The sequence below is a fragment of the Camelus bactrianus genome, chromosome 31, assembly GCF_048773025.1.
Source record: "Camelus bactrianus isolate YW-2024 breed Bactrian camel chromosome 31, ASM4877302v1, whole genome shotgun sequence".
NCBI lineage: Eukaryota > Metazoa > Chordata > Mammalia > Artiodactyla > Camelidae > Camelus > Camelus bactrianus.
In genome coordinates, this window is record NC_133569.1 from 10,280,065 (window position 1) to 10,292,191 (window position 12,127).

At 43.2% G+C, this 12,127-nt stretch overlaps 1 pseudogene; it reads left to right on the forward strand.

Annotated features, from left to right (window-relative positions):
• The window catches only part of LOC105073371 (rho GTPase-activating protein 20-like), a 44,047-nt pseudogene extending 32,143 nt beyond the window's left edge, over nucleotides 1-11,904 (forward strand).
• Nucleotides 11,905-12,127: the final 223 nt, after the last annotated feature.

The following is a 12,127-nucleotide window of genomic DNA, read 5'->3' on the forward strand; positions in this document are numbered from 1 at the left end:
CAATCCCTGCCATAGACTTTGACAACAAAGTATCACTCAGAAGAGCTGGAAAGCGGGAGCGGGGAGCATCTTGTCTATTTTACACAGGGTTTGCACTTGCCTTTCAGTCATGGAGCTCAGTAGAGATACGTGTGGTGCACTAGCTGAGTGAGATCCGTGTCAGAGACATGCATGCATGATGGATTTTTCTTTGCTTTTTTTTTTTTTATCATATAATTAGGCTTTCTCCCATCTCTTAATTTAAGAAGTTAAAGGCTATGTTTTAGAAGATTTTCCTAACTCTGCTATTCTTCACAGCACTATACTCCTCAAAATTTTGAACTAAATTGTTGAGGCTGTTAACAAAGAAGTTCGGATATAAAAGAGTTAAGCTGCATTTCACATTGCAGAGAAAGTAATTGTACAAGAATAAGCAAAGGGTGAAAAATAATCCAAATGATTGGAAAGTCTGGTTAGATGGGTTCCAACTAATTAAAGCTTTGTGATCATGGAACTGTGCTTTACTCTCAACTTTTTCCCAAGTGGTTGCAGGAAAGGAAATACTTTTTGCCAAAAGTTATTGAGCTTTTGTTTTGTTTTGTTTTGTTTCTTGTTTTTGAGACTATTTGGGAGTGGTACTTAAGTTTTCCCTTAATTTTTCACTTAGGCTGGTTTTGCTTAAATATAAGCTTCACTCTGAACTATAATTGGAATAAAATTGCTTGAGAAAGCATAACTCTGATCCATCAGACCTTTGAGGAAAAGTATGTTTTTTAATCCTGTAAGAGTCTCATCTCAGATTAATCTGGGAGCTCTGCTGATGGCTGGGGCTCTGCCTTTGGAGGGGAGGAGACTTTGAGTTGAGTGCTGGGTGCTGGCGATTGTAATTCAGAACCAGCTTTCACATCCTTCTCAGCTGTGATGGTTGTTATTTCATAACTTGTTATTCCAGCTGTGGAGAGTCCATTGCGATGTTACGACTTATCTTTCAAGTGTAGGTTTTAAGACTTAATGATGTTTTTCTTCAAGACAGATCATAAGTATGTTTTCCACTGAGGTTTAAAAAGAGAGCTATTGTCACTGCCCCACTTTGAAATAACAGATTTCATCTCTTCTGAATATGACTTGTCAAGTAGGTGCAGCACAAAAATTAGTTAGGAATTATGAAAATTCGATAGCTTCCCCCCCAAAAGAAGGTAACTTTTGTGATGATGCATCTGAATCATGAGTATCCAGGTACATCTCTCCTGGAAAATACAATAGAACAGAGAAAGACTTTAAATCAGTCACTTTCCTGCTTATTAACCACTCCAAAAAATTGTCTGATAATAGGTAACATGACCACGAAGAGGCTTTTAAATTATTTTAGAATCTCAGCTATAGTTAGCTGGCCTTCCCTTGTCCCTCGCTAATATTTGGCCATAGGACATACAGAAACATTTCAGTAATGACCCCCTGCTATGTCTGTGACTGTGCTTGGCATTGAGTGTATGCAGTGAAAGGCAAGGGTCTGGTCTGGTCCTGCCCTGAAGGAGCTCGTAGGCTCATGGGGGACATGCTCACCTCATCAGCTGACTGCAGCACCGAGGCCCAAGGCCTCCACATTAGTCACAGAAACATGATATGTATGTCACAAGTTGTGTCACCTTTGGTGAGGCACATATGTAAGGCTGCTATTTGATTTCCCAGCAAGAATTAAAATTACTCCATTGCACACCTGTCTCCATGTGATAAGCAGGAACTTGCAAGAGGGTGGTCAGCCATGGGTCCAGCGCTTAGACATGGAATTGGATTTTCTCTGCCTGAAGTTTCCTAAGGTGGAGATCAGACTTCGCAAGCTTGGCTTGTTAGGGCCGTGCCAAAAGCAACAGAGAGTGTTGGCCTAGAAAGGAAAGGAACATAGGACCAGGACCAAAGTGTGTTTACTTTTAAGCTTTTTTATAAACAAATGTCAAACAACAAACTCCCTTGGTCAGATCCTACGTGTGTCATAGTCTGGTTTCACCACACCCAGCCCCACAAGTGCTCTCAGCAGGAGTCTCAAAGGCCGGGAAGGATAATGTATCAGGGACATGTTATTTAATATACATTAGGGATGAGGGTGTTGCCCCAGGCTCCCAGAGCCAGCCATAGCCTGGAGTGCCTTCTCCCCTCCTATGAAGAATACAAGGAGAAATTCCAGACACCTCTGGATGGAATTAGTCACCAGTGCCACTGGAATCTAAAGTTCTAAATTACCAGGGACTTTGTTTTATTTACTACCCTGTTCCTGGCACCTCAAACAGTGCCTGGCACAGATGAGTAAATATGTGTAGAATGACTGGATGACTGACTACCACATTGTGACTCTCACAGATACCTTTGTGCATTTCTTTTAACTAGTGACTTGAGAGAGAGAGAAAAAAAAAAGATTAGGATGGTTTGCGAGACCCTGCCATGTTATACTAGTTTGCTAAGATATATACAAACGAGGTTTCAGCCCAAACAGGTTGTTCTTTATCTTTCCCACTGTAGTCCAAACCCCAATTTCCCCCTGGTTTTTTGTTAGAAAAAAATCAAAGCATATTTTTCTGTGTGTGCACATCATCGGAGGGCTGGCACAGAGCTCTGTGTATTCCAAAGAAGGGTGGACTGAACTTTCCAATCAAGTGTCTTCTTTCTAATTTCTCCAGTACAGATTATTAGAATAACAATTTAAATTTTTTTTCCCTCTGTATAAGGATTTTCTATGACATATTCCAGGAAGCGTATTTTCATCAGATCTCTATGATCATTGGGTCTGTGTAATGGATGAAGGAAACAATGAGGAGAAAATAAATGCAGTTCAAAGGTAATCATTCCAATTTGGTCATTTCTCAAAAATACTTTAAAAAAACATTTTATAAGCTTGTCTGTTAATGTAATAATAACTATCAAAGTCATATCCATAGGGGCCAGTTTAAAAATAGATTTAGCAACTGTCATTGTTATTATTGGCTTTTTTCCTATACTTATTAATATGGAATACTCGACCATTATACACCTTCTGTATATTCTAATCTGATAGGCACTGAAACCCATTAGACTAAAGCTAATACTGTAGACACAATCTACAATTTATGACCTTAATTTTGGTAAACATTTAACTAACCAGATGATTCCTTATATACTTCATTTAGCAGCCAAATTCATACAGAGAAAATTCCTTCCCCTCAAGGAACTCGCAGTCTAGTAGAAATAGACAGATAAAACCCAGAATTCCAGTGCGGTGCAGTCAGTGCTTTGACAGGGTATGAAGGATGTGAGGACAGTCCAGAGAGACAGTCAACTCATTGAAAAGTGTCAAGGGAAAAGGGAGTTGCAAAGCCTCAGCCTGATCACAGAGAATGCTTATCTGTCCTCATGGAAAGGGAAGTTGCTGGCAGAACCCAGCACCCCCATTCCTGGGTATTTCCCACATCATAAGAGAATAGGAAAGAAGTGTCCATTAATGAAAGGCAATACTTGCGTTTCTGTGAAACCCAAGAATCCCAGTATCATTTATTTGTAAACGCTTGTTTAATGCAGTGTTATCTTGAGCAACTTTCAAATGTAAATCATTACCTACACACAGCTACTGATGGTGTAAGTGTTGAAGACACCAGACTCAGAGCCATTTACAAAATGCTGTCTCTGCTTTCATGACAGCTTGGTGGGAACTGTTCAGAGACAGGGAACCTGAGATTCTGTATGTTGTTCGCTGTCTAAAACTTTGTATTCTAGAAGCTATTAAAGGATGATTTTAAAAGGCCAAAATTATGGCTCTCATATAAATATACACACATGAAAGAAATTTTATTTAAAACATGAATTAATAAAGAGAACTACTAAGATGTTACTGCCGCCAGTTCAGAGAAGGTGGTTAACTACCACAAGTTATAGAAGTTGAATCAGAAATGCTGAAATGAATTTATAAATAGATAAAAAAAAAAAACTGGCTTTTTCTGCTGGGGCATGAGGCAGTGCAAATAAATCACGTATCTCTTCACCAGAGAGAATTGTCAGGTCTATGGACAAGTATTATGTGTATTGCTGTCAATATTCTACAGTTTACAGAGGTGTAAAATAACTCAAAGGCTCAGGGACCCCACAGAATCTGACACCCCAAAAGAGCACACTAGGAAATGCCTTACTTTCCATTGAATACATTCAGTAATCTTTTGGCCCATTTTAATCTGTCATAATTTGTCCCTACAAAACCATACTCATTGTCAGTCTGTGGTGCTGAAGAAGCACCTCTCTGGTATTTATGCAACAAGAGTCAGATTACCTGATTTTCTTCCCCAGGTTGTGATACAGGAAAACGGGGCACAAGAGGAGGGCTGTGTCCCAGGTCTCACTTGAGTCCCTGGGATGCACCCCACCAAGTGAGGGTCATTGGCTTCATGCAGGAAAGAATTCAAGAGTGAGCCAAAGTTGAGTAAAAGTAGATTTGTTTAGAGAGATGTACACTCTGTAGACAGAGTGCAGGCCGTCTCAGAATGCAGGAGAAGGGCAGAGGGGAGCAGGGTTGGGTGTTTTGTTTAAAGAAGAAGCAGACACACAGTCCATAGACAGAGTGCTGGGCATCTCGGAAGGTGAGGGAGCAAGGAGGCCATGAGTGCAGTGTTGCAAGTTTTTATATGCTAACAAGTGAGAGAATTACTCCAACTGCTTTGAGGAAGGGGCGGGGATCCCCAGGAATTGGGGCACCACCCTCTCCTTGACTTCCATGGTCAGCCTCAGAGCTGTCATGGCACTTGTGGGTGTGCCGTTCACGGTGCTAGTACATTACAGTGTGTGTGAGGGAGCTCAGGGTCCACTGGAGGTCAGATCCCCTTCCATCCTGGTCCTCAAGGTCCATCAGAAGTTGACTTTTCCTCCACCTTGGTGCTAACTGCTGTGTCATTCCTTTAATGGCTGTGTCCTGCCCCCTTCCCTCCTGTCTCAGTTGCAGATTCTTGTTGGAAAAAAGCAACAACCATGAATATATGTGTGTATATATATATATGTATTCTGGATGGTAGTAAATGATGGTGAATGATAATTTAAAAATCCCTTATCAAGTACAAAATCGGAACAGTAGGAAATATACTGTTATAAGCTTGACTGACGTGTGAAAGTGGTGCCACTGAGATAAAGAGACATGGGACAGAACTGACCTTAGAAGCTGGTGGAGCAGAGTGTAAGCTCTCAGGATGGAACTGGGAGTCTTTGTGGCAGAGGCTTGAAAGGTTCTAATCCAGAGACAGAATATACAAAATAAATGAATAAACCCCATGAGTCTTACTCTCTCCCCTCTGTAAGACAGTCCTCGCTCCGCACGTACCATATGAGCTGAAACTCCTGCATATCTGAACTGTGTTTCTGTCTGCGTGGTTCCCCATGAAAAGTGAAGAAAGGTTGCCCTGTCTACAAGTTTTCCATGAAATGTCTTGCTTAAAGAGCGCTTTTGTCTGTCTTTAGGCTATTAGACCAGCTCCCAAGAGCCAACGTTATTCTGCTAAAGCATCTTTTTGGGTTATTGCACGAGACTGAAAAACACGCCTCATCGAGTCAGATGAATGCATTTAACTTAGCGGTGTGCATCACTCCAAGCGTCCTTTGGCCTCCTGCTTCCTCCAGCCCTGAACTAGAAAGTGAATTTACAAGAAAGGTAATGAAGTTTTTCATTTTTGTGCCCTGGGGGACTGAGTCCCCATTTTGAACCTAAAGTTTGGGGTATTAATTCTGAAAGACATGTTCTTAAGTACATCTTCTTATAAGTCTGAGATCATTGACTGTTCTGTCCTCTCCTGGTAGACTGCAGAAAGGTGATTTCTTAAGCAAAGAAAGTGATAGTAATTGAGTTACTTCTGTTTTCCCTTTAAGGAGGCAAAACAGCTATGACTGAAACCACAGAGGAATAAGACCAGTTGAAAAGATTTTAAAAAGAAACAAAATACTTTGAAATTGAACAGTTGCAGGTGGAAATCTCAGCCCTCCCCACTTGCCAGATGTACAATCTAGGTCAGAATTAGTTACACTGATCCACAGTTTCCTCATCTAACACAGTGGAGGTGGGGATGGTACCTTGCTCACTCAGTACTTACTTGAAATCACACTCCTGCAGTACCTGGTGGTTAGTGCAGGGATGGGGTACTGATTCCTTTTCCTCCCAATGTTCGGCCTGTTCCTTTGCCTCAGCTATTGGGGTAAGAAGACTATGGAAATGTTCCAGTTTATCTCAGTGGAGGCACAGCGCTCCCCAGTGAGCTCTTCTCCAAGCATCTCCAGTTCTGGCTCCTCAGGGAGGGAAATGCATAGGAAGAGGCTGCTCAGGCAAAATGTATGCTTTTCTCTCCAGCTGTCTCTCCTTCACAGTAAGTCCACAGAGGATGCCCACTTCCCACACTTATGACAATGGCCTTTTACATAAGAAACATATTTTATAAGTCTTTATCTAACGATGCTTCATGAATTTTAATAAGAAAGTATATTTCTTCATCCCAAATGCCCTGTAGAGAATACTTAAAATTACCCTAATTTTAAAGACAGGACCATTAGTATCAAAATGTTAGCATTAAACCAAGGCCACAAATAATAATTAAGCCACTGGTTAAAATCAATTTCTATACTCAAACTACTCTTGAAAGTATCATGGTTTTTTTAGGGGAAACAGTTCTGTTTAGTTTTCAAGGAGATATGAACTTTGAATTTTTCTCAGGATTCTTTTTTTTTTTTTTTTTTTTTTCAGTTTGAACCAGGATTCATACAGGAAGTGTGATTTATAGGTGCACTATGTGAAAAGTAGCCCTTCATTTTTGTTCCTTTTTTGTACAGGTTTCTCTGCTTATACAATTTCTGATTGAAAATTGCTGTAGAATATTTGGAGAAGAAATCACTTCCCTTTTGGAAGAGGTTTCAGTGACATGTGATACAAAAGAGAATGCCTCAGGTATTGTGAATAATGGGATTGTTTTTGTGTGTGAGAAATAGACACACATGTGAAGGTCAGCGAGGGCACCGGTTACCCTGCAGCCCAGAGCAGCTCGGGTGAAGGGGGCCTCTCACCTGGGTCAGGGGCCGAGGGCTTCTGCCCCTTCCTTAGAAGGCCTGCTCGTAGGTCAGGCTGTGTTAACACTGTGGTTGGGTTACAAAGAGTATAAGACAAGGTTCCCAAACTCCAAGAAGTTGTTAGTGGCAGAATTTTAACTTTTTTTTTTAAATAAAACCTTACAAGGATATACAATAGAACAATTAACAGACTTACAATATAACATATTGTTATATTGTTACAATATCTTACAATATAACAGAACTGCTGTGGTTGAAACTGGAGTAGGAGACCCAGAAGCAGGCCTGGTCTGGTTCCTCCTCATCTTCCTCTCCAAGGTCCCTGACACCTCTCAGAAATCCAGCGCCCTGCAAAACACTTGAGAAAACAGCTAGCTTCATGGGGCAGGGCAGGGTGTGTGGGGCTTGAAGACATTCAGCCTTCCAGAATACGAATGCCTGCACCACCAATTCTTGGTTACCTTTGAACAATTATTCTGTGCCACCATAACGTTAGTATCTTCTCCTGTAATTGTGGGAAACCATAACATCTAACTGGTATGATTGCCATAAAGAATAAACAAAGTAATAGATATTAAAGAACTTTGTCAAAGGGAAATTGATAGGGTTGGTAAATGATTTCTCTGAGACTAATAGAGTTAATTAGGTATATCTGCCAGCTAATCCATTTAATAAAAGACAGAGTCTTATTCAGAACCTGGATGTATTTGCATTAATTTCTTCATATTTTTTTTTTTTTTTACCATTTCTTAGTATTATGACATGTGTTCATTGTTTTGAGGAAGTCTTACTTAAAGAAAGCCTATTTCTTCAGGGACTCAGGTAAATCTAGTATACCGCAAAAATTTACTTTTAATTTCTGCACTAACAACTAGAAAGATTATGAAAGATGCTTTCTTGAGAGTAGGAATTTGAAAAATCTGCATGAAAACAGAATTAAACTAAACATCATAGTTGTTTAGTTTTTTTTTTTTTTAAGGCAGCGTGTATTTGAGGCAAGTGCAAATGTTAATCATGGTTTGATTTTTTCGACAGATATCTCTTGCTTCCAGCTGAATGACAGCATGGAAAATGAGCTGAACGAAGAAGTCAATGCTCCGTGCAGTGACTTAGTAAAGAAACTCAGTCCAGGCAGCAGAAGCATGGACTCCATGTTAACCCTCATTGACTATGACCTCGAGCAGCCTGAGGCAGAAGGCGTTTTAACCCTGAGCAACTTTGACTTAGACGGTCCTAAAGGTGAAGACATCCAGGTGGAACAGCCCAGTGAGCCCGTGCCGGTGGCCGCGGCGGCAGTGTATAGAAAGGCCTCGCTGCAGGACCAGACCAGTGCCCCCTCTGGTACGAGCACACCCGGCCACCTGTCTGCAGCTACGGAAGATGCTCCAAAAACCCCGAGGCAACAGCGGCGCTGCTCGGAGCCCAGCATAGGCTACCTGGGTTCAAAGCTTTCCTTTCTCAGGGCATTTTATCAGAAAAGGATATGCAAGTCCAGCTGCGATGCAATTCTCCTGAAAAAAGATGAGAACCATCTGAGTCAGAATCCACCCCTCCAGGAAGAGGGTAAGACAGGTTTTAAAATGAGTTTAGTCACATGCACTGATGTCAAGAAAAATGCCACTGATAAAAATGATAAGAAAAGCTTGTGTGATAGCAAAGGAAATCGTGTAAAGCTTTTTCCTAAATCCAAGCCAGTGACCATTTCTTACAGCTGCCTGTCCTCACACGATCGTCCCAGGAACCAGCCCTTCACTGCAGACATGGCTGGGTACTCCCCGCCATGCACAGCAGAGCCCCTCAAGGGCTCAAGGAGGTAGCAGTGCTGCTCAGAGCCCAGCACTGATGACCGGCGCTGCAAACTGACCTATCTCAGGGGACTTTATTCAAAAAAGCAGCAGCACAATGCAAGCTGTGACACCAGTCTCTTGCACGGAGAGGAGGATAATCTCAAGAAGCACAAGTCTTTGCAGATGGAGGGGCAAAAGCTTATCAATCAGAGCTTGGTCATGGGGATCGAGGTTGGCAAGAGTGGTGCCACAAACCAGAACACTGAGAAGGTCTTCCCCCCAAGATTAAATATTTGCCTGAGGAGTAGCTATTCCAGCTTGTCCTCCCCTGACACGTCCCCATCTGGCTCATTAGTGAGTTCCCAAGACAGCGCTTTTTCTCAGATTTCTGAACAGTCAGTGTTTACACCCACTGAAACATCCTCTCCAGTAGATTGCACTTTTCAAGTTCGAGGAAAACAGGAAGAGCTTTCTTCTGACTTCAGCAGTTCCAGCCTCATTTCTGGAATTCCTGGTCCCTTATCAGGGCAGTCCAGCAGCCACCTGGCTCATACAAAAAAGGACAGCCTAGAGGGGCATTCACAAATGCATTCTATAACTCTTCACCCCAGCACAAGGTTGAGAAATGGTATAGCCAGTTTGAAAAATTGGTCCCTCAAAAAGAAGTCAAGGGCACCCAGACCAGAAGACAATAAAGCAGGTTCCCTAAAAGGACCCATGGAGCCACCTCCACATGCTCCTGGCATTCCAGAAGCCAGCACACTGCAAGAGAGACAGACAGACGTTCCCCAAAGGGCTGCTGAAGGACTTGGAGCTGTGCAAATAGCCCAGTGCTGTAGTTCTTACCCCAGCCAGGACTCAGAGAAGGACAATAGCTCTCCATCCAGCCTGGCGGAAGATGGACTTGAGCTTGGTATGAAGTACCCTGAGGAAGGAGAGAATGATGGACAGTGTTTTCCTGGTACTCTGCCTCTAGAAGGATCCTCACCCAGCTCTTTGACAATGGATGACGTGTCCAGTCCAGACTCAGAGCCAACAGTGGTTTCTGATGCTGAGGACACACATGTAACCAAAGACATTTAACCACAATCAGAATCTAATATCTGCAAGGACAGAATCCGGGCTACTAATAACATAAAGATAATAATTACTATGACCCCTGTGTATAGAATAACCAAGACAGGTAGCATCAAGGTTATCACTGCTGATACTTAGGACAACAAAAGAATCCTCTTTATTGAGACTATTTGGCAAAAAGTTGAGACTAAAAGATTTTATCACCTAACTGGGAGGCTTTTCCTTATTAGAGCATGGATTGATCCTGTCATGTATTTTAAGAGATCCCAGCAGAGGACTAAAGATGCAGCAACTTCTCTAGAGGAAACATGCCTTAGATGACATTAAGAAGGCCAGGATATCAAAAGTGAAGAATGAAAACTATGGACAGAGGGGGAAGTCTGCAAAGAAACCATCCACATTCCATGAAATGTTTTTAATAAGTAAGCAAGAAAAATGCCAACAATCAAAGCATTAAGAAGGAAAGCATGTCAGATGATCAAGGAAATCACGTCAGACTTTTCCCTGAAACCAAGTGAGTGGCCAGTTCTGAGAAATCTCATAGTCAATCACGTGCCCTCACAGAATCATTCCAGGTACCAGCCCACTAAGGCAGCTAGAGTGGAAAAAATGTGAGGGATTCGAGCCATAAGTACCATGACATCATAATTTTTGTTGGTCATTTCATTTTTTCATGAGTGTTTCACTGTTCTGCAGAGGCCCCCCAAACACAGCTGTGGGGAGAAAGAAGGAAATGGGTGCTCATTTCAGTCTTTTTCCAGAGGTGCCTGAGCCAGGAACATTCTCCAGAAATGCACTTTTCCCTCCTAGGAGGTGCCCTCCTGACAACATTCGCTATCTTGGTGAGGAGGAAGAGTCTGCAACAACAGTCCTTCTTTGGTACACGGTCACTGTTGCCAACAGGTGATAAAAGCAGGACTCCTCTTTGCTGAAATGATTTTCTGAAACTTGTCTCTTGGATTAATCTGCAGAAAAAAAATTACTGACAAATCCTACCTTTTCCGATGGCCATTTAAAGCTAAGAGAGCAGTTTTGACGGCTGGCAGGTTGTAAACAGTCACAAAAAAAAAGAGCCACCACAGTCGCTGTCGGGCCTTCTTTCAAACACTCCTCGACGTTGGATTTTCTCACCGACAGAACTTTTTACATCTTTTTCTCCCAAATGATTCACGGTGTATACCCCATTGGTTAATTCCACTGGGGCATGCACCGCAGTGTAAACCCCATTGGTTTATTCCACTGGGGCATGCACTGCTGTGCAGACCCCATTGGTCTATTCCACTGGGGCATGCACCGCGGTGTATTCTCCATTGGTTTATTCCAGTGGGGCATGCACCGCGGTGTAGTCCCCATTGGTTTATTCCACTGGGGCATGCACCGCGGTGTAGACCCCATTGGTTTATTCCACTGGGGCATGCACCGCGGTGTAGAACCCATTGGTTTATTCCACTGCGGCATGCACCGCGATGTAGATCCCATTGGTTTATTCCACTGGGACATGAACCGCGTTGTACACCCCATTGGTTTATTCCAGTGGGGCATGCACCGCGGTGTATTCTCCATTGGTTTATTCCAGGGGGGCATGCACCGCGGTGTAGTCCCCATTGGTTTATTCCAGTGGGGCATGCACCACGGTGTAATCCTCATTGGTTTATTCCCCTGGGCATGCACCGCGGTGTATTCCCCATTGGTTTATTCCACTGGGGCATGCACCGCGGTGTAGTCCCCATTGGTTTATTCCACTGGGGCATGCACCGCGTTGTAGTCCCCATTGGTTTATTCCACTGGGGAATGCACCGCGGTTCAGTCCCCATTGGTTTATTCCACTGGGGCATGCACCGTGGTGTACACCCCATGGGTTTATTCCACTGGGGCATGCACCGCGGTTCAGTCCCCATTGGTTTATTCCACTGGGGAATGCACCGTGGTGTACACCCCATGGGTTTATTCCAGTGGGGCATGCACCACGGTGTAGTCCCCATTGGTTTATTCCACTGGGGCATGCACCGCGGAGTAGACCCCATTGGTTTATTCCACTGTGGCATGCACCGCGGTGTAGTCCCCATTGGTTTATTCCACTGGGGCATGCACCGCGGTGTAGTCCCCATTGGTTTATTCCACTGGGGCATGCACCGCGGTGTAGTCCCCATTGGTTTATTCCACTGGGGCATGCACCGCGGTGTAGTCCCCATTGGTTTATTCCACTGGGGCATGCACCGCGGTGTAGTCCC